At 43.4% G+C, this 24,437-nt stretch overlaps 1 long non-coding RNA gene across 1 annotated transcript in view; it reads right to left on the bottom strand.

Moving 5' to 3' along the window:
• Nucleotides 1–6,149: 6,149 nt before the first annotated feature.
• LOC130283765 (uncharacterized) overlaps nucleotides 6,150–24,437 on the bottom strand; it is a 110,716-nt gene continuing 92,428 nt past the window's right edge. Inside the window, exons 3-4 of the long non-coding RNA XR_008846837.1 lie at nucleotides 20,898–20,938; nucleotides 6,150–6,286 (exon numbers count right to left, since the gene is read on the bottom strand). This is a non-coding gene — a long non-coding RNA (uncharacterized LOC130283765). The remainder of the gene's footprint in view (nucleotides 6,287–20,897; nucleotides 20,939–24,437) is intronic.

Raw genomic sequence — 24,437 nt, 5'->3', positions numbered from 1 at the left:
AAGGTTATATAATATAATGAATCATTCTACAAAATCCTAACTAGTCTTCTATGTTACGGTGGAACCTACAGAATACTGTCTGCACTGTTTAATCTTCTCTTTTATACAGATAATGGAGAGAAGCAGAATATTTATTCGGTGTGAAGGTTCATTGTCTATAGAGTATAAGTCCTCAGGGAAATTAATTTATTTATCTGTAATTCCAGTGGGTTCTGGAGTCTAGAGGGCAGACGTGTACTCAAGGGTAAACTAATAAGGTGAATGTTATTGTAAATATTATTAAAATATTTATCTACTTATCTATTTTATGTCTATTTATATATAAATATATCTCAAATCTACTGGATCTATCTATCTCATAGCTATCTATCTAATATCTATATATGTATAAAAACCGGTATAGCATCACTTATGTGTGTGTATTGTTGCACTTAATAAGTTTTTATAAATTTTATTCTTTTTTCTTTTTATAGAGATGGACCAGGTGATGGAGGAACACTCCGCCTAACCTGACCGCAAGGAATTCATGTGGACCTATCCTTTATCCTCTTAGTCTAGTGCTGGACCTAATCTGTGGAGCGCTGCACCCATCTGAACAGATGCCATCCGTTACGAAAACCCACTTCTTCCGAAATAAGGTTAGCACCGAAGCTGTTCTCAGTCTGTTGCCTAAGGTAACAACTGGGACGGCCGGTTTTGTGGATTCTGGGAGAGACTTCGATAATCCGTAGGCCTCCCGGACCATCTGTGCATAATACCTACAAAGAAGAATGCCATGGGGACGAATACTAGGAAAAGGGCACTGTTTTCCCATACTTAAGATGGCACCATGACCCTCTAGGTACGCAGAGCGCATGCGCTGAGGGGAGCCTCTCTGCTCCACAGTAACGGCCATTACATGCCACCTGATCTCACGGAGCGGAACGTCACTTCCTGTCCTGCGGACAGACCACGGAAGCGCCTTAGTGTCCACGCTAAACAGCTTATGGATTCCATAGCGATCTGCGGTGAGTGTCCCGCCTCCCTCCATCCACCTCATCACACGTCATGCACTATATTTATATATTTATTGTACGCACTAACGATCAGAGATTATGCCGATGGTCCGATACATGTATTCATCACATTGATGTATGTTGTTATATATATATATGTCTCTTCTTATGCACGTTTATATAATGTTTACACTAAATTGTTTAATTGATCACAAGGTCCTGCGTGACCATAAAAAGTCACAAGTTGTAACACTAGTTGCTTGATAATGATGGTGTGAGACCATCGAAACGTCGCCCTCTCTGCACATTCAAGATGAATAAACAATTCACTTTTTTCATCAATTGAGTGCCACTGTATCTTCCTTGGAATATATGTGAAGGATCCTGAATCGGGACCCTAGCCAGTAGGCACCTACCTACACCATCAGGAGTGCTGCTTTCTTCTTTTGCTTATCTCATATCTATCTCTCTACTATCTCTTTCACATCTACTGTATCTATGTGAGTCCACCCCTCAAATAAATATACAGTATATCCCATAAGTGACTCCACCCCTCACATTATATATACAGTATATCCCATAAGTGACTCCACCCCTCACATTATATATACAGTATATCCCATAAGTGACTCCACCCCTCACATTATATACAGTATATCCCATAAGTGACTCCACCCCTCACATTATATATACAGTATCTCCCATAAGTGACTCCACCCCTCACATTATATATACAGTATATCCCATAAGTGATTCCACCCCTCACATTATATATATAGTATATCCCATAAGTGACTCCACCCCTCACATTATATATACAGTATCTCCCATAAGTGAGTCCACCCCTCACATTATATATACAGTATATCCCATAAGTGACTCCACCCCTCACATTATATATACAGTATATCCCATAAGTGACTCCACCCCTCACATTATATATACAGTATATCCCATAAGTGACTCCACCCCTCACATTATATATACAGTATATCCCATAAGTGACTCCACCCCTCACATTATATATACAGTATATCCCATAAGTGACTCCACCCCTCACATTATATATACAGTATATCTCATAAGTGAGTCCACCCCTCACATTATATATACAATATCTCCCATAAGTGACTCCACCCCTCACATTATATATATACAGTATATCCCATAAGTGACTCCACCCCTCACATTATATACAGTATATACCATAAGTGAGTCCACCCCTCACATTATATATACAGTATCTCCCATAAGTGAGTCCACCCCTCACATTATATACAGTATATCACATAAGTGACTCCACCCCTCACATTATATACAGTATATCCCATAAGTGACTCCACCCCTCACATTATATACAGTATCTCCCATAAGTGAGTCCACCCCTCACATTATATATACAGTATCTCCCATAAGTGAGTCCACCCCTCACATTATATATACAGTATATATCCCATAAGTGACTCCACCCCTCACATTATATATACAGTATATATCCCATAAGTGACTCCACCCCTCACATTATATATACAGTATATCCCATAATTGACTCCACCCCTCACATTATATATACAGTATATCACATAAGTGACTCCACCCCTCACATTATATACAGTATATCCCATAAGTGACTCCACCCCTCACATTATATACAGTATCTCCCATAAGTGAGTCCACCCCTCACATTATATACAGTATATCCCATAAGTGATTCCACCCCTCACATTATATATACAGTATATCCCATAAGTGACTCCACCCCTCACATTATATACAGTATATCCCATAAGTGAGTCCACCCCTCACATTATATATACAGTATATCCCATAAGTGAGTCCACCCCTCACATTATATATACAGTATATCCCATAATTGACTCCACCCCTCACATTATATATACAGTATATCACATAAGTGACTCCACCCCTCACATTATATACAGTATATCCCATAAGTGACTCCACCCCTCACATTATATACAGTATCTCCTATAAGTGAGTCCACCCCTCACATTATATACAGTATATCCCATAAGTGACTCCACCCCTCACATTATATACAGTATCTCCCATAAGTGAGTCCACCCCTCACATTATATATACAGTATATCCCATAAGTGAGTCCACCCCTCACATTATATATACAGTATATCCCATAAGTGATTCCACCCCTCACATTATATACAGTATATCCCATAATTGACTCCACCCCTCACATTATATATACAGTATATCCCATAAGTGACTCCACCCCTCACATTATATACAGTATCTCCCATAAGTGAGTCCACCCCTCACATTATATATACAGTATCTCCCATAAGTGAGTCCACCCCTCACATTATATATACAGTATCTCCCATAAGTGAGTCCACCCCTCACATTATATATACAGTATATCCCATAAGTGAGTCCACCCCTCACATTATATATACAGTATCTCCCATAAGTGAGTCCACCCCTCACATTATATATACAGTATATACCATAAGTGATTCCACCCCTCACATTATATACAGTATCTCCCATAAGTGATTCCACCCCTCACATTATATACAGTATATCCCATAAGTGAGTCCACCCCTCACATTATATACAGTATATCCCATAAGTGACTCCACCCCTCACATTATATACAGTATATCCCATAAGTGACTCCACCCCTCACATCATATACAGTATCTCCCATAAGTGAGTCCACCCCTCACATTATATATACAGTATATCCCATAATTGACTCCACCCCTCACATTATATACAGTATATCCCATAAGTGATTCCACCCCTCACATTATATACAGTATATCCCATAAGTGACTCCACCCCTCACATTATATATACAGTATATCCCATAAGTGACTCCACCCCTCACATTATATATACAGTATCTCCCATAAGTGACTCCACCCCTCACATTATATATACAGTATCTCCCATAAGTGAGTCCACCCCTCACATTATATATACAGTATCTCCCATAAGTGAGTCCACTCCTCACATTATATATACAGTATCTCCCATAAGTGAGTCCACCCCTCACATTATATATACAGTATCTCCCATAAGTGAGTCCACCCCTCACATTATATATACAGTATATCCCATAAGTGAGTCCACCCCTCACATTATATATATATAGTATCTCCCATAAGTGACTCCATCCCTCACATTATATACAGTATCTCCCATAAGTGAGTCCACCCCTCACATTATATACAGTATCTCCCATAAGTGAGTCCACCCCTCACATTATATACAGTATCTCCCATAAGTGAGTCCACCCCTCACATTATATACAGTATCTCCCATAAGTGACTCCACCCCTCACATTATATACAGTATCTCCCATAAGTGACTCCACCCCTCACATTTTATATACAGTATCTCCCATAAGTGAGTCAACCCCTCACATTATATACAGTATCTCCCATAAGTGAGTCAACCCCTCACATTACTTGGATGTACGTACGCGGTATGCACTGATGAGGGCAGAAATATGTGCAACAATATGCAGTATTTTTGTAAAACACCAGCCGGTGAGTACTATTGTTTGGACTTTCACAGTATGTAGGCCCTTGACAGACTAACAGGTACAAAATGGTACAATACTTGAATGTACGTATGCGGTATGCACTGATGAGGGCAGAAATATGCGCAACAATACGCAGAAAAAAATCTGTATTTTTGTAAAACACCAGCCGGTGAGTACTATTGTTTGGACTTTCACAGTATGTAGGCTCTTGACAGATTAACAGGTACAAAATGGTACACTACTTGGATGTACGTATGCGGCATGCACTGATGAGGGCAGAAAAATGCGCAACAATACACAGAAAAAATCTGTATTTTTGAAAAACACCAGCAGGTGATTATTTTTGCCTGGACTTTCCCTGTATCTAGACTTGTTACAGATACAGAATAGTAGACTGCTTTGATGTAGGGATGTGGTATGCACGTATGAGGGCAGACAAATGCACTACAGTCCGCTGAAAAATAACTTATTTTTAAACAGCAGCAGGACCCAACAGTGCAGCACCACAGAAAAAAATAAGAAAACAGGGATTAAACCCTAAATTGCACTCTGTTACAGAGTGTTAAGAATGGTCTGCACTGGTTTTTATACAGTCTACACACAATTCTGAGCAGCAGATGATTTGTGGAGCAAAAAAGGCAGTGAATTGCGCTGCAAAATGAGGTGGTAAGATGGTTGATAAAGTTCAGGCAGCTTGGAGATGTGTATGAGGCAGCTGACAGCTATCTGCCCCTCTCTGCTGCAATGCTCAATAACGTGAATAGGAGGTTTAGCAATCAATGATCCTTCTCAGTGTAACAGCACAGCACTCTGCACTCCTGCCTTTCCCTAATGCTGATGTGACTAGCAGTTGCAGTGTAACGCTGTGGTAGGAGCTATTCACACACAGTCCCGTCCTCTCCATCTGAGTGCATAGATGGAATGAAGAGAGGCAAGATGGCCGCCGATTATATAGGGGCTGTGACATCACAGGGGTCAGTGAATGTTGATGGGCTGCATCTCACATGTGATTCAGGGTCATCCCACCTACCTTCATTCCAGCCGCAGTTTCCCGCCCTCCCATAATCTCCTGCCCCATGTACTGACATGTGGATCCACCATTTTAGGTCTCCTTTAGCCTGGAACGCTGTAAAATGGAGTTTAATTAAGCGATTCACGCGATCTAATCGCGGCGATATTCGCATTCATTGCGAATCGAATTTTTCATGAAATTTGTAACGAATTCAGGTTCATCAGCTTCGATTCGCTCATCTCTAATTAACAGATCTGTACTGCAATATATTATTCCGTAGCGATGTAACCAGGGGCCATTCGGAGGTCCCTGGTTGCCATGGCTAGCGTCAGATCACCCTGTGATCACATAGCAAAGTCCCAATGGAGATAAAAGGGAGATACCTCCCTCTGTCATACCGATCAATGCTGTGGTCACACTGACTGCAGCACTGAAGGGGTAAATTGTCAGTAGCGGAGCGGAGTTGCGTCGGGTGCCCTGAAATTCCTGACATCACTGCAAGCATGGCTGCGGCACTGGTAACAGAAATGAATGTAAATATATCTGTTTTTTAAATATTTCTTTTTTTTAACAATTTTACTTTACAGACTTAGCAGAAGTATGTGATAGACGGCATTTTTTAATAAGCCAGGGCTTAGTGGCACCAACAGTCCTGAAATGTCAAAAATCAGTCAGATACCAACAGAACAGCAACAGCTGATCATTAGTAGTCGAAAGAATACGATGTAATCCTCCACATACACGGATCTGAAACAAGAAGAGAAGGACAATAGACAGTACGCTTTGGTACCCGCAAAGTAATATTGACTGTGTTCATACACAACTTTGACGTTTATACGTCCAGACATATGGCAGCAATAATGGAAGAATTTACAAGAACTCCGACCAAATATATCAGGAAAAAGAAAGTGGTAATGAGCGGTCTGTCCAGAAAATGGTAAAATGTAGAAATAGTTCACGGACGTCTCATTCTTCATTATCATTTCCTTCATAGAAGAAAGAGGGATTTATGATTTGTGCCTTTTTCACTCTACTTTTATTTAGCACTTTTTTCCCCCTATAAAATGTGTCTAATTTATCATAAGTGATGTATGAAAAATTTGGGGCATTTCTTTAATGCAATTTTTGGGCTTGTTGATTTCTGAGTCACACATTGGCCCTGATTTACTATTGTAAACCCGAAATGTTTTGTTGGGTTGTGCGCCAGATTCTGGTTTATTGTGGCAGAAATTCGATCTGTGCCAGAATTTGCACTAGAATTGATAAAAACCTGACAAACTCTCCATTTTACTCAGAAAACCAGAAAAAAAGGGGCATGGTCGTTGAGGAAAGGGGTGTGGTCGCTGAAAAGGGGTGTCTCCCTGACATTTTTACAAAAACCCTACATATTTATTAAGGTTTCTGTCACGATGCCGGCTGGCAGGTAGTGGACCCTCTGTGCCAGAGAGGGATTGGCGTGGACCGTGCTAGTGGACCGGTTCTAAGCCACTACTGGTTTTCACCAGAGCCCGCCGCAAAGCGGGATGGTCTTGCTGCGGCGGTAGTGACCAGGTCGTATCCACTAGCAACGGCTCACCTCTCTGGCTGCTGAAGATAGGCGCGGTACAAGGGAGTAGGCAGAAGCAAGGTCGGACGTAGCAGAAGGTCGGGGCAGGCAGCAAGGATCGTAGTCAGGGGCAACGGCAGAAGGTCTGGAAACACAGGCAAGGAACACACAAGGAACGCTTTCACTGGCACTAAGGCAACAAGATCCGGCAAGGGAGTGCAAGGGAAGTGAGGTAATATAGGGAAGTGCACAGGTGAAAACCCTAATTGGAACCACTGCGCCAATCAGCGGCGCAGTGGCCCTTTAAATCGCAGAGACCCGGCGCGCGCGCGCCCTAGGGAGCGGGGCCGCGCGCGCCGGGACAGAACAGACGGGGAGCGAGTCAGGTAGGGGAGCCGGGGTGCGCATCGCGAGCGGGCGCTACCCGCATCGCGAATCGCATCCCGGCTGGCAGCAGGATCGCAGCGCCCCGGGTCAGAGGACGTGACCGGAGCGCTGCAGCGGAGGGAGTGAAGCGAGCGCTCCGGGGAGGAGCGGGGACCCGGAGCGCTCGGCGTAACAGTACCCCCCCCCTTGGGTCTCCCCCTCTTCTTGGAGCCTGAGAACCTGAGGAGCAGACTTTTGTCAAGGATGTTGTCCTCAGGTTCCCAGGATCTCTCTTCAGGACCACAACCCTCCCAGTCTACTAAAAAAAATTTTTTCCCTCTGACCTTTTTGGCAGCCAAAATTTCCTTGACCGAGAAGACGTCCGAGGAGCCGGAAACAGGAGTGGGAGGAACAGATTTGGGAGAAAAACGGTTGAGGATGAGTGGTTTGAGAAGAGAGACGTGAAAGGCATTAGGGATACGAAGAGAAGGAGGAAGAAGAAGTTTATAAGAGACAGGATTAATTTGACACAAAATTTTGAAAGGACCAAGATAGCGTGGTCCCAACTTGTAGCTAGGGACACGGAAGCGGACATATTTAGCGGAGAGCCATACCTTGTCTCCAGGGGAAAAAACGGGGGGAGCTCTTCTTTTCTTATCCGCGAACCTCTTCATGCGTGAAGAAGCCTGTAAGAGAGAATTTTGGGTCTCTCTCCATATAATGGAAAGGTCACGAGAAATTTCATCCACAGCGGGCAGACCAGAGGGCAAGGGGGTAGGGAGGGGGGGAAGAGGGTGACGGCCGTACACCACGAAAAATGGGGATTTGGAGGAAGATTCAGAGACCCTGAAGTTATACGAAAATTCGGCCCATGGAAGGAGATCTGCCCAGTCATCCTGGCGGGAGGAAACAAAATGTCGCAAATAATCACCCAGGATCTGGTTAATTCTTTCTACTTGTCCATTGGACTGGGGATGATATGCAGAGGAAAAATTTAATTTAATCTTGAGTTGTTTACAGAGAGCCCTCCAGAATTTAGACACGAATTGGACCCCTCTATCCGAGACAATCTGCGTAGGCAACCCGTGAAGACGAAAAATGTGTACAAAAAATTGTTTAGCCAACTGAGGCGCAGAAGGAAGACCAGGAAGAGGGATGAAATGTGCCATTTTGGAGAATCGATCAACGACCACCCAAATAACGGTGTTGCCACGGGAAGGGGGTAAATCAGTAATAAAATCCATACCAATCAGAGACCAAGGCTGTTCGGGGACAGGCAGAGGATGAAGAAAACCAGCGGGCTTCTGGCGAGGAGTCTTATCCCGGGCACAGATAGTGCAGGCTCGCACAAAGTCCCCAACATCCGTCTCCAGAGTCGGCCACCAATAGAAGCGGGAGATGAGTTGCACAGATTTCTTGATGCCCGCATGACCTGCGAGATGGGAGGAGTGACCCCATTTGAGGATTCCGAGGCGTTGGCGTGGAGAAACAAAGGTCTTTCCTGGAGGAGTCTGCCTGATGGAGGCAGGAGAAGTGGAGATCAGGCAGTCAGGTGGAATGATGTGTTGCGGAGGGAGATCAACTTCTGAGGCATCCGAGGAACGAGAGAGAGCATCGGCCCTAATGTTCTTATCGGCAGGACGAAAGTGAATCTCAAAATTAAATCGGGCAAAGAACAGAGACCACCGGGCCTGGCGAGGATTCAGCCGTTGGGCCGACTGGAGGTAGGAGAGGTTCTTGTGGTCGGTGTAGATAATAACAGGAAATCTTGATCCCTCCAGCAGATGCCTCCATTCCTCAAGTGCTAATTTAATGGCTAGAAGCTCTCGATCCCCGATGGAGTAGTTCCTCTCCGCTGGAGAGAAGGTCCTAGAGAAAAAACCACAAGTGACAGCATGCCCGGAAGGATTTTTTTGTAGAAGAACAGCTCCAGCTCCTACTGAGGAGGCATCAACCTCCAATAGGAAGGGTTTGGAAGGGTCAGGTCTGGAGAGCACGGGAGCCGAAGAAAAGGCAGACTTGAGTCGTTTAAAGGAGTCTTCTGCTTGAGGAGGCCAGGACTTGGGATCAGCATTTTTCTTGGTTAAAGCCACGATAGGAGCCACAATGGTAGAAAAATGTGGAATAAATTGCCTGTAATAATTGGCGAACCCCAAAAAGCGTTGGATAGCACGGAGTCCGGAGGGGCGTGGCCAATTTAAGACGGCAGAGAGTTTGTCTGGATCCATCTGTAGTCCCTGGCCAGAGACCAAATATCCTAGAAAAGGAAGAGATTGGCATTCAAACAGACATTTCTCAATTTTGGCATAGAGTTGGTTGTCACGAAGTCTCTGAAGAACCATACGGACATGCTGGCGGTGTTCTTCTAAATTGGCAGAAAAAATTAGGATATCGTCCAGATATACCACAACACAGGAGTATAACAGATCACGAAAAATTTCATTGACAAAGTCTTGGAAGACGGCAGGGGCATTGCACAGTCCAAAGGGCATGACCAGATACTCAAAGTGTCCATCTCTGGTGTTAAATGCCGTTTTCCACTCGTCCCCCTCTCTGATGCGGATGAGGTTATAGGCGCCTCTTAAGTCCAATTTAGTGAAGATGTGGGCACCTTGGAGGCGATCAAAGAGTTCAGAGATGAGGGGTAAGGGGTAGCGGTTCTTAACCGTGATTTTATTAAGACCGCGGTAGTCAATGCAAGGACGTAGGGAGCCATCTTTTTTGGACACAAAGAAAAATCCGGCTCCGGCAGGAGAGGAGGATTTACGGATAAAGCCCTTTTTTAGATTCTCCTGGACGTATTCGGACATGGCAAGAGTCTCTGGGGCAGAGAGAGGATAAATTCTGCCCCGGGGTGGAGTAGTACCCGGGAGGAGGTCGATAGGGCAATCATAAGGCCTGTGAGGAGGTAGAGTCTCAGCTTGTTTTTTGCAGAAAACATCCGCGAAGTCCATATAGGCCTTAGGGAGACCGGTTACTGGAGGAACCACAGAGTTACGGCAAGGGTTACTGGGAACCGGTTTTAGACAGTTCTTGGAACAAGAGGACCCCCAACTCTTGATCTCCCCAGTGGACCAATCCAGGGTTGGAGAATGAAGTTGAAGCCAGGGAAGTCCAAGGAGAATCTCCGAGGTGCAATTGGGGAGGACCAAAAGTTCAATCCTCTCATGATGAGATCCGATGCTCATAAGAAGGGGCTCCGTGCGGAAACGTATGGTACAGTCCAATCTTTCATTATTTACACAATTGATGTAGAGGGGTCTGGCGAGACTGGTCACTGGGATGTTGAACCTGTTGACGAGAGAGGCCAAAATAAAATTTCCTGCAGATCCAGAGTCCAAGAAGGCCACTGTAGAGAAGGAGAAGGCAGAGGCAGACATCCGCACAGGCACAGTAAGACGTGGAGAAGCAGAGTAGACATCAAGGACTGTCTCACCTTTGTGCGGAGTCAGCGTACGTCTTTCCAGGCGGGGAGGACGGATAGGACAATCCCTCAGGAAGTGTTCGGTACTAGCACAGTACAGGCAGAGGTTCTCCATACGGCGTCGTGTCCTCTCTTGAGGTGTCAGGCGAGACCGGTCGACCTGCATAGCCTCCACGGCGGGAGGCACAGGAACAGATTGCAGGGGACCAGAGGAGAGAGGAGCCGAGGAGACGAAACGCCTCGTGCGAACAGAGTCCATATCTTGGCGGAGTTCCTGACGCCTTTCAGAAAAACGCATGTCAATGCGAGTGGCTAGGTGAATAAGTTCATGTAGATTAGCAGGAATTTCTCGTGCGGCCAGAACATCTTTAATGTTGCTGGATAGGCCTTTTTTGAAGGTCGCGCAGAGGGCCTCATTATTCCAGGACAATTCTGAAGCAAGTGTACGGAATTGTACGGCATACTCGCCAACGGAAGAATTACCCTGGACCAGGTTCAACAGGGCAGTCTCAGCAGAAGAGGCTCGGGCAGGTTCCTCAAAGACACTTCGGATTTCCGAGAAGAAGGAGTGTACAGAGGCAGTGACGGGGTCATTGCGGTCCCAGAGCGGTGTGGCCCATGACAGGGCTTTTCCGGACAGAAGACTGACTACGAAAGCCACCTTAGACCTTTCAGTGGGAAACAGGTCCGACATCATCTCCAGATGCAGGGAACATTGGGAAAGAAAGCCACGGCAAAACTTAGAGTCCCCATCAAATTTATCCGGCAAGGATAAGCGTATCCCAGGAGCGGCCACTCGCTGCGGAGGAGGTGCAGGAGCTGGCGGAGGAGATGACTGCTGAAGCTGTGGTAGCAGCTGTTGTAGCATAACGGTCAGTTGAGACAGCTGTTGGCCTTGTTGCGCTATCTGTTGTGACTGCTGGGCGACCACCGTGGTGAGGTCAGCGACAACTGGCAGAGGAACTTCAGCGGGATCCATGGCCGGATCTACTGTCACGATGCCGGCTGGCAGGTAGTGGACCCTCTGTGCCAGAGAGGGATTGGCGTGGACCGTGCTAGTGGACCGGTTCTAAGCCACTACTGGTTTTCACCAGAGCCCGCCGCAAAGCGGGATGGTCTTGCTGCGGCGGTAGTGACCAGGTCGTATCCACTAGCAACGGCTCACCTCTCTGGCTGCTGAAGATAGGCGCGGTACAAGGGAGTAGGCAGAAGCAAGGTCGGACGTAGCAGAAGGTCGGGGCAGGCAGCAAGGATCGTAGTCAGGGGCAACGGCAGAAGGTCTGGAAACACAGGCAAGGAACACACAAGGAACGCTTTCACTGGCACTAAGGCAACAAGATCCGGCAAGGGAGTGCAAGGGAAGTGAGGTAATATAGGGAAGTGCACAGGTGAAAACCCTAATTGGAACCACTGCGCCAATCAGCGGCGCAGTGGCCCTTTAAATCGCAGAGACCCGGCGCGCGCGCGCCCTAGGGAGCGGGGCCGCGCGCGCCGGGACAGAACAGACGGGGAGCGAGTCAGGTAGGGGAGCCGGGGTGCGCATCGCGAGCGGGCGCTACCCGCATCGCGAATCGCATCCCGGCTGGCAGCAGGATCGCAGCGCCCCGGGTCAGAGGACGTGACCGGAGCGCTGCAGCGGAGGGAGTGAAGCGAGCGCTCCGGGGAGGAGCGGGGACCCGGAGCGCTCGGCGTAACAGTTTCCACAGAAAATGTGGTGGATTTGAGCTGAGAAAAACCTAAGATATTAGAGCATGTGTAAAAAAAAGTGCAAAATGGGGGGAAACCTTAGTAAATACCGTGGAAAAAAATTGTAGGGGATTAAAACCCACAAAGAAAAGTACACTTCACTCTTAGTAAATCAGGGCCATTGTGTAGCGTGAGAATGAGCAAACACTGAGCAACTTTTTAAAAAGTCAAAAATAATAAATGTATCTATAACTTAGGACACATCAATAACATTTCTTTTATGTTTAAAATATAAATGTAGTGACCAAGGGACCGTCTTAAAAGTGAGATACCAAATTTCAGAGGTTATTACCGTATTTTTCGCCGTATAAGACGCGCTTTTTCTTCCTGAAAACTGGGGGGAAAAGTTGGTGCGTATACACACCTATCGCGGCAGTCCCTGCAGCCATCAACAGCCGGGACCCTGCGGCTAATACAGGACATCACTGATCGCGGTGATGCCCTGTATTAACCCTTCAGACGCGGCGATCAAAGCTGACCGCCGCGTCTGAAGCGGAAATAACACTAACCCGGCTGCTCAGTCGGGCTGTTCGGGACCACCGCAGTGAAATCGCGGCGTCCCGAACAGCTTACAGGACACCGGGAGGGACCTTACCTGCCTCCTCGGTGTCTGCTCCGTGCCGGGATCCCCTGCATGGCGGCGCTCTCCTTCGACGTCATCACGTCGTCACGCACGGCGTCCCGTCATCCAATAGGAGTGGCGTGCGTAGCAACGTGATGACGGCAACTTGATGACGGCGACGGAGAGCGTGGATCCCGGGGAGGAAGACGTCCGGAGCGTCGGGGACACCACGGGGACGCGGCGACATCGATGGAACGACATTCAGGGCAGCGGTGACGGTCCGAAGCGGCGGGGACACGTGAGTATTACCTCCTATACCAGTGATCTTCAACCTGCGGACCTCCAGATGTTGCAAAACTACAACTCCCAGCATGCCCGGACAGCCAACGGCTGTCCGGGCATGCTGGGAGTTGTAGTTTTGCAACATCTGGAGATCCGCAGGTTGAAGATCACTGTTGGGTGCAGAATCTTTTTTTTTTCTAGATTTTGCACCTTTAAAATTAGGTGCGTCTTATATGCCGGTGCGTCCTATAGGGCGAAAAATACGGTAGTTATTCAGAAACATCTAAAAGAAAAAAAAAAGAAAATATAACCTTTACTGATGATTGTTAAAATATAGAGTTGAATAATCCACATGATCAATGGAGTAAAAATATAAAAATACCAAATTTGAGAATTGCTGATTTTTAGTCACTTCATATACCAGAAAAAAATGAATAAAAATTGATCAATAAGTCGTATCAAGAAAAAAATGGAAAGATAAATAGCAGAGATCACGGCAGAAAATCCTAATCGTATGGACCTACGGAATAAACATAATGGCCCTCATTTACTAAGATTGGAGTGTCATTTTGTGTTTGACTTTTGCTTTTCTGATCTTTTTTCTCTTGGTATTTACTAATCTGTCGCACTTTTCCCGATCTTTTTAGTTGCAGGGAAAAAGACTCTCGCAAAATCTGGCGCATGCCTAAATCTGTTGCAACAAAAATTCTGTATATATATATCCAAGAAAAGGCAAGAAGTGGCACTCCAGCATTCAAAGTGAAAAAGTAGTGCTTTTTATTCACCCATCATATCAGCAACGTTTCAACCCTCTCAATGGGGTCTTTTTCAATGCTTGAAAAAAAAACCATTGAGAGGGTTGAAACGTTGCTGATATGATGGTTGAATAAAAAGCACTACTTTTTCACTTTGAATGCTGGAGTGCCACTTCTTGCCTTTTTTTGGATACTTACTAATTTTGGAAGCCTGTGGTCTGGGCTTGGGCTCGCTGAGCACCCGCTGGTTGTCTTCATTGTGCCACTTCCACATCTGCTATTTGGAATATATATATATATATGCGGTTGAAACGTAGCAATTGGAATGAAATAAACCACATGTCACTGCTCTGTGTGCTGCAGCAAATTTGTTCTTCTAGCGATACGGACCCGGGACCTGGGATCAGCCACTGCATGCACCTACCTTCATACATCTTTGAGGTGCAGCCCACCCTGTTTTTTCTCTATATATATATATATATATATATATATATACACATATATATATGCTGGGAGACGAGTGGATGAGGGCGGAAGAAGCGTACGGCTGGGCGCGAAAACAGCTGTTAGCCTCGGAGCACCCTCATCCACTCGTCTCCCAGCATAACAGATAATCCGGAACACAAACAACCACAAGACCGGTGAGTGCAAGTGAATTTTCTTCAGTTATTGTATATGAATACTAGCACTTTGCGACACTTAGCACCACGGCAGTGAAGTGTAAAACAAGCAGCTACGGCCACTGTTACCGCAGACATAATTCCACCATCCAACAATATATGAATATTAGGAAATAGAGCTGTGCCCTCCAAATTCTCTACAATTATAATATATATATATATATATATATATGCATAAACACACATGTGTTGGAAAGACTCAAAAATGTGAACATAAAGCTAATAAATTGTGCAAAAAAATAAAACAGAATTTATTGAAAAAGACAAGGCAGGCAAAGGAGCAAACAGCCAGAGTGATTCGGATTCTGTGGGTTTTTTTTCTGTCTCTTTTTGTTGGGTTTTGCGCCTAAATTCTGTCGCACGGAACGTGCGACAGAATTCAGGTGCAAAACCTAACAAAAAGAGTCGGAATTCTGTTAGTAAATGAGGGCCAATGTGTTCTTTTAACCGAGAAGTGAGCTGCATAGAAACGTAACTACCTAAAAGTAGCAAAATGGAATTTTTGTTGCCCCACAGATAATTTTTTTTGCTTCATCATACATTTTGTGGTAAAATGAGTGATATATCAAATATGCAAATGGATACAGCTATATTAATATTTGGGGGTGCAGACAAAACTGTTAATAAGGAAAGATCTATAGCACAAAAAGAAAAAGCTAACAGTTAAGAAATGTTGCACAACAGCTGAATAATAAAAATGTAAACAACTTTATTGTACACAAAAAAAGGCACACATTTAAAAAACATTTAAAATACAAATAAACAGAGTAGAGGCATCCAATCGTAAGCCTTCTACACTCACCCCTGCAGGGGAAACCAATGGTGGACAGAGTTCCCTAAAATGAACTTACCTATCATGCAAACAAATACAGTACATGACCATATAAGTAAGCAACTGCGACAGTATAAAGCCAAATTCTTTTCTACATTACAGAAAATGTGGCACTATGTCATCTCTGCAAACAGAAAGTAAGTCATGGCCAAAGTCCAAGTGTAGAAACTACGTCTCTATGTAGGTATATGGAGCAGCATCACAGGGCCATGTGGGACAGTCCAGATGCCCTACTGTCAGAACCTATAGGGTTAAAAGGTTCTGACAGGTTCTTTGTTTTTGTTGCCAGGCTATGCTTAGCTGTCTGGCTGGTCAGCTGACCTGTTGATGAGAGCACCTGTGCAGTTGCCTATTTAGCTTGACAGTTGCTCTCAATCAAAGCCTGTGAAAGAGTTTTTACTCCAGTAGCTAGCGTGTGTTCCCTGTTTATTCTTGTTTACCTGGCATCTTTGACCTTTGGCTTCTTCTCGACTTCTCTCTGTTATTAGCGATTTTGTGCTTTGACACCTCCTGGTTGAGATGCGAATAGTTGACATTGGACTTATTCTGTGAGTGTGTAGTCTTGCTTTGTTAGTCTGTCTGTATCCTACTGTTCCCTGACCTGAGTCTGTGTTATTGTAGTTTATTATTTTGACAAATTATGCCCCACACGTGTATAGGAGGGGACTGTCTTCGTGGTTACGGACCTGTCGTTTAGGGCAGGTACGTAAGTAGGCAGGGATAGGGGAGTGGGCGAGAATAGTGTGCACCCCTTCCCTGCCCATACGTGACACCTACAACATGCTGCTACGGATGCTCCTCCAGATCTCTCCCAACTGTCTAGCCAGCAGGTCTTGTCCACAAGCAGCAAATTGTCTGTCTTGTCCCCATCTCAGTGGTGTCCTCTCTATCCCATCAGTTATCTATTGGGATATCTACATCCTACAGACAACAGTACTCACCCAGTCACCCTGTTGTGTGCCTTAATTCACACCTGGTCAAGTTGTTGGTGCTGCAGGTGCTTTCGTACCAACTTGTTAACTCCACAGCCTTTAGGTAATTAATAGCGTGTGTTAAGCCCAGGTTACGCATATTTTGTCGCCATTTTTTTGCTAAGAATGTCGCCCCCGCTTTGCACAATCATGTGGCAGAGAGAGTGGTCCACTCCTTGCAATTATCGGTGTGCAGAACAGTACATGACACAGTAGATATGTGGAGTAGTAGCTACAGCCAGGGCCAATACATGGGTCAATATCCTGCAGAAATGGCTCCACTGCAATAAGGCATGGAAATTGTAGTGGCACCTCCACGGTTGCACCGATCAGGTTCAAATTACTGCACAAACGCACTGACGATACGAGTAGCGATACCGTGGGTATGTAATTGATTATGCCGCATATGATTAATAGTACTATGTGTCTCACGAGACTCTGACATTGACACACTGGACCATGCGTCTGGGAGCGTGCGCTGGAAGCTATATTCAGAGCAAACATAAATAGTAATGGCCGCCAATGGAGACATGTGGGGTCCCCATCTGCAAGGTATTTTCATACAATTATGAGGCATATATATATATATATCGGTGGGACACTTTCTGGCACAACACCCCTGAGGAAGTCGCTCAGTCGACTGAACGCGTGGGGTTCATTTGTGGCCCGATCCTTGATGTACAATCTGCATTGAGTCCCTGCCAGTGTGGTTTGTTATGCACATGTATATGTTTATATGATCCCTTATGCTCATTTCTATAGAGTGTCTTGTTCAGGACAGGTAATTATTCAATGGTAATCTGTAGATTTGTCATATTATTGATGTATATCCATATTAATGTTTTGTAACATCTGTTCCTGACATATATACTCTCAGCAAGTATTTTGCACATATTTATTTATATAGGTATTTTGCATATATTTATTTATATTTTTATTCAGTGTTAGCTTTTTTTCTGGTATGTTGTTCAGTTCTTTTTCACTGAAAGCACCCAATTTCTTATATATTTGGGTAGAGCCCCCCTTCTACATCAATAGCAAGTTCAACTGGTGACACCCCCCACCAATCCTCCTCCTCATGCAGGTCCTCCTCTATGGACATTTTGCACCCCCCCCCCCCCCCCCATAGGTGTGTATCCTATCACTCTCCCCCTCCTTTAATCGGAGCAAACTCAAGCGCTGCCATGATGTTGAAGTTCAAGGGGGGCCTGGATGTTTTCATGTTTATCTGGAAAAATATAATATTACAGGTTATGGATCCTAGACTTATGTCGATAGAACATTGATCCAGGAATTTATTCTGATGCCATATTACAGTCAGAAGGGAATTTCTCATGTCATGGGGCAATTGCCATCAGTCTTATGGGGATTTTTCACCTTTCTCTGGATCAACACAATAGGGTTTTAGGTTGGATCGATAGACTCTTGTCTTTTTTTAACCTTACAAACTATGTTTAACATCTGTATTACATCTGCTAAGCCTGGGCGTGGAAAGCCATACAGCAAAGATGCTGATGCCCTGTCTGCAACAGGAAGTTTCACACTGGTTCTCTGGTTGTGATCTGATATTGGGAAACATGATCGCAGAGAACAGCACACACTTTGTGAAAGCACTGCGTTTACGTGGCATGATACACAGCTTATGTATAAATATAATAAGCTCCGTAGTATAAGATCTGATGATCAGCAGGACAAACGCAACAATGTGAATTACCGGATGAGGTTGCACTCCTGTCCAAGTACAACCATGGATATGAGCGTGTAGATAAAATAGAGAAGGTTTCTGCAGCTGCTCCACACCAAAGAATAACGATAAGAACCAGCAGAGTAATGGAAGGACTGAGATCAGGATAAAAGTAAGGATTCTTTATTTCCACAATGCAACGCGTTTCGCAGAAGTTCCGCTTCATCAGGCATGTCAGGATAGGCCAGGTATGACTGTTATATAGGGAGAAACATTAACCCCTTACAGGGAAAAGAACTCTGTAAAGGGTTAATCTTTTCCCTGTAAGGGGTTAATGATTCTCCCTATATAACAGTCATACCTGGCCTATCCTGACATGCCTAATGAAGCGGAACATACGCGAAACGCGTTGCATTTGTGGGAATAAAGAATCCTTACTTTTATCCTGGTCTCAGGGCTTCCATTACTCTGCTGGTTCTTGGAGGATTTCTGGTTTTACAGTTTATGTATGGTTCATATGCTAAATATTGCCATCAAATGTTTCATGAAAAAGTTTAGTGGTCTCTGGGCTGGGCTGGCTATGTGCTGGAAAGTTTGCATTCGGTTTAGCAGTTCTTATGCTTTTAAACATTCCCTCATTGACCTACAGTGCCAAAATGGTCTTCCTCAACATTGCTTCATTTGCGACTTTCCAACATGGTGGACAACAGGGTACCCAAAGGGCAATAATCCCTCATATATCCCTCCACCATAAAATGTAACTATTATTTAGATCATATAAAATCATCTGCACGTGAGTTAAAAGCACATCCCCTGTCCAAAAACTAATTGTTTGGACAGTAGATGTGCTTTCTACTCATGTGCACATGATTTTATATGATCTAAATAAAAGTTTTGTTTTATGGTGGAGGGATATATGAGGGATTAGTGCCATTTGGGCACCCTGTTGTTGTAGCTATTGTATACCCTCCCCTCCATCTGGGGCAATTTATTTGTTGGTATATTTCCAACATGGTGGTACTCAATATTACACATGTTGGACTGAATGTTCCAGCATCGAAATGTGGTTCCTAATGCAGCAGTTGGATGATTTTTGGAGCCAGTGTAACTTTCAGCTCAGGGATCTGCAGCTAATCAGAGACATCTGTTGCGTGCTCAGGCCTTAAGAGGCAATAAGAACAAGAGTAAAATAAGTGATGTTATGCTTTTGATATTCCTTCTGGAAAAAACGCTCATGGTGATAATCACAGGGAAAAAAGGAAGGATGGAGAAGGGTTTACATCAGGCTGGCAGCAGCATCGACATTCTTCTTATGTGCCATTTCCAAATCCTCCTCATACAACTATCTACACAAGGGAATAGTGATGAGTATGATGACGATGACAAGGACTATGACCAACCTTGGCAACATTGGATGGAGAGAGAATAAGCTGGGCTATCAGAAAAGTGGACAAGGAGGGCTAGTTGTATGCTTTCTTGCTTGCACAGGGAAAGGCATAATGTGTCCTTAACCCCTTAAGGACCGAGCCCATTTTGACCTGAAGGACAAGGCCAATTTTATTTTTGCGTTTTCGTTTTTTCTCTTTTATATTTCCATCCACAGCCCCATATAAGGGCTTGTTTTTTTGTGTGACCAATTGTACTTAGTAATTACACCTCTCATTTTACTGTAAAATGTACGGCAAACCCAAAAAATTTTAGTGATGAAATTTGAATGAAAACCCAAATTTTTCCCATTTTTGAAGGTTTCATTTTCACACTTTATAGTAAAAAGGACATGTTTTCTTTATTCTGTGGGTCAATACGATTAAAATGATACCATCTTTACATACTTTTCTATTATTGTACTGCTTTTAAAAAATATCAAACTTTTTGTACAAAATCAGTATGTTCCAAATCGCCCTATTTTGACCGCCTATAAACTGTTTAATTTTTCCATTTTTTGCGCCGTGATCTGTACTTATTGTCGATACCACATTACCACATACCGCATATATGAAACTTTTAAATCACTTTTATAAAAAAATATATATATATATATTTTTTTTGGGAATAAAATAACTGCAATTTTGGAATTTATTTTTTACATTTACGCCATTCACCTTATGGGATCAATAACATTATATTTTGATAGTTCAGACATTTATGCACACGGCAATACCAAATATGTTTATTAATTTTGTTTTTATGCTTTTTGGGGGTAAAATGGGAAAAAGGGACGATTTACATTTTTATTGGGGGAAGGTATTTTTCAAATCTTTTTTCCTTTTTTTATTTTTTTTTTACACTTTTTTATTTGATTGCTAATACTGTTCAGTGCAATGCATAGGACATAGCACTGATCAGTGCTATCGGCGATGTTCTGCTCTGGTCTGCTCGATCTCAGACCAGAGCAGAAGACCCCCGGAGACGGCCAGAGGCAGGTGAGGGGACCTCTGGACACCATTTTTGATGATCGGACCATTATGGCATCTATGATATTAAAATAATTTAACATTCAGTTAACTTACCAGTAGAATATGGCTTGTGGATCCATATCTTAAAATCTTTACTGTAAAAAATAAAAGGATGTTATTGTCACTTAGGATGTGATATCTATTTTTACAGCTTTTTGTTTTAAATTACATGAGGAAAATTGTATTTTTTTGTGGTTTTTGTTTTTGGGTAGATTTAATCTGTGGTTTAATAGAAAAACTTTTCCTAGCATTGCATATGAAACAAAATGCTATTTAAGTACATATCACCAATGGAAAACTGGGAAGCATATTAAGGAAATGTAATATACAGTGGGGCAAAAAGGTATTTAGTCAGCCTTCAATTGTGCAAGTTCTCCCACTTAAAAAGATGAGAGGCTGTAATTGTCATCATAGGTATACCTCAATTATGAGAGACATAATGAGAAAAAAAATCCATAAAATCACATTGTCTGATTTTTAACCCCTTAAGGACTCAGGGTTTTTATGTTTTTGCACTTTCGTTTTTTCCTCCTTACCTTTTAAAAATCATAACCCTCTCAATTTTCCACCTAAAAATCCATATTATGGCTTATTTTTTGCATCACCAATTCTACTTTCCAGTGATATTAGTCATTTTACCCAAAAATTCACGGCGAAACGGAAAAAAAATCATTGTGCGACAAAATCGAAGAAAAAACGCCATTTTGTAACTTTTGGGGGCTTCCGTTTCTACGCAGTGAATATTTCGGTAACAATGACACATTATCATTATTCTGTGGGTCCATGCGGTTAAAATGATACCCTACTTATATAGGTTGGATATTGTTGTACTTCTGGAAAAAATCATAACTACATGCAGGAAAATTTATACGTTTAAAAATGTCATCTTTTGACCCCTATAACTTTTTTATTTTTTCACGTACAGGGCGGTATGAGGGCTCATTTTTTGCGCCGTGATCTGAAGCTTTTTAACAGTACAATTTTTGTTTTGGTCAGACTTTTTGATCACTTTTTATTAATTTTTTAATGGTATAAAAAGGGACCAAAATACGCTTTTTTGGACTGTGGAATTTTTTTGCGCGTACGCCATTGACCGTGCGGTTTAATTAATTAATTTAATTATATTTTTATAGTTCGGACATTTACGCACGCGGCGATACCACATATGTTTATTTATTTTATTTTTTTACACTGTTTTTTTTTATGGGAAAAGGGGGGGTGATTCAAACTTTTATTAGGGAAGGGGTTAAATGACCTTTATTAACACTTTTTTTAAACTTTTTTTGCAGTGTTATAGGTCCCATAGGGACCTATAACACTGCACACACTGATCTCTTATACTGATCATTGTTATCCCATAGGGATCTATAACACTGCACACACTGATCTACTATGCTGATCACTGGCGTGTATTAACACGCCTGTGATCAGTGTTATCGGCGCTTGACTGCTCCTGCCTGGATCTCAGGCACGGAGCAGTCATTCGTCGATCGGACACCGAGGAGGCAGGTAAGGGCCCTCCCGGTGTCCTGTAAGCCGTTGATGAGCGCCGGGACCGATGCGATGTGATGCGGGGTCGCAGCACGACCCCGCTTCATATCGCGGGAGTCGGCGCAGGACGTAAATATACGTCCTGCATCGTTAAGGGGTTAAAGACTTTATTTGCAAATTATGGTGGATAATAATTATTTGGTCAATAACAAAAGATCATCTCAATACTTTGTTATAACCCTTTGTTGGCAATGACAGAGGTCAAACGTTTTCTGTAAGGCTTCACAAGGTTTTCACACACTGTTGCTGGTATTTTGGCCCATTCCTCCATGCAGATCTCCTCTAGAGCACTGATGTTTTTGGGCTGTCGCTGGGCAACACGGACTTTCAACTCCCTCCAAAGGTTTTCTATGGAGTTGAGATCTGGAGACTGGCTAGGCCACTCCAGGACCTTGAAATGCTTCTCACAAAGCAACTTCTTTGTTGCCCGGGCAGTCTGTTTGGGATCATTGTCATGCAGAAAGACCCAGCCACGTTTCATCTTCAATGCCCTTGCTGATGGAAGGAGGTTTTCACTCAAAATCTCACAATACATCTCACAATACATCCATTCATTATTTTCTTTAAACAGATCAGTCGTCCTGGTCCCTTTGCTGACAAAAAAGCCCCAAAGCATGATGCTTCCATCCCCATGCTTCACAGTAGGTATGGTGTTCTTTGGATGCAACTCAGCATTCCATCTCCTCCAAACACAACGAGTTGAGTTTTTACCAAAAAGTTCTACTTTGGTTTCATCTGACAATATATGACATTCTCCCAATCCTCTTCTGGATCATCCAAATGCTCTCTAGCAAACTTCAGATGGACCCAGAAATGTACTTTATTAAGCAAAGGGACACGTCTGGCACTGTATGATTTGAGTCCCTGGCAACATAGTGTGTTACTCATGGTAGCCTTTGTTACTTGGTCCCAGCTCTCTGCAGGTCATTCACTAGGTCCCCCCGTGTGGTTCTGGGATTTTTGCTCACCGTTCCTGTGATCAATTTGACACCATGGGGTGAGAACTTGCGTGGAGCCCCAGATTGAAGGAGATTATCAGTGGTCTTGTATGTCTTCCATTTTCTAATAATTGTTCCCACAGTTGATTTCTTCACACCAAGCTGCTTGCCTATTTCAGATTTAGTCTTCCCAGCCTGGTGCAGGTCAACAATTTTGTGTCTGGTGTCCTTCGACAGTTCTTCGGCCTTGGCCAAAGTGGAGTTTGGAGTGTGACTGTTTGAGGTTGTGGACAGGTGTCTTTTATACTGATAATAAGTTCAAACAGGAGCCATTAATACAGGTAACGAGTGGAAGACAGAGGAGACTCTTAAAGAAGAAGTTACAGGTCTGTGAGAGCCAGAAATCTTGCTTGTTTGTAGGGGACCAAATACTTATTCTCCACCATAATTTGCAAATAAATTCTTTAAAAATCAGACAATATGATTTTATAGATTTTTTTTCTCATTCTGTCTCTTATAGTTGAGGTATATTTATGATGAAAATTACAGGCCTCTCATCTTTTTAAATGGGAGAACTTGCCCAATTGGTGGCTGACTAAATACTTTTTTTTTGCCCCACTGTATACGAGTGGTTTCACATGATGCGGATCACTTGAAATTTTTTTGCAAAAAAACAAGATTACAATATTTCTACATTTTTACAGCCTCTTCCTAGATTAAGTAGAACATAATTCTTAAGAATCTTGTGTTTTAACACCTCACGATTGACCAGTAAGAACAGGATTGTCTCTTTAAAAAAAAAAGTATTACCTTTATTAACCTCAGCAATGCGGTTTTAACCTTGGAATTCTGAAGACTGTATATAAAGGGATTTATCATGGGAATGATACATGTATATACTATACTGAAGACTAAGTCTAGAACATCACAGTAAGATGGTATCATATACCCAACTAGGATTGTCCCATAATAAATAGACATGACAGTGATGTGGGAGGAGCAGGTGGAGGAGGCCTTACTTCTGCTTTCTCTTGACTTCATCTTGAAGATAACAGAGAAAATTTTAAAATATGAAATAAAAGTGCACAACAATGGAACACAGGCG

This window comes from Hyla sarda, chromosome 8 (genome assembly GCF_029499605.1).
Source record: "Hyla sarda isolate aHylSar1 chromosome 8, aHylSar1.hap1, whole genome shotgun sequence".
Classification (NCBI taxonomy): Eukaryota; Metazoa; Chordata; class Amphibia; order Anura; family Hylidae; genus Hyla; species Hyla sarda.
This window is presented reverse-complemented; position numbering and strand designations above follow the sequence as displayed.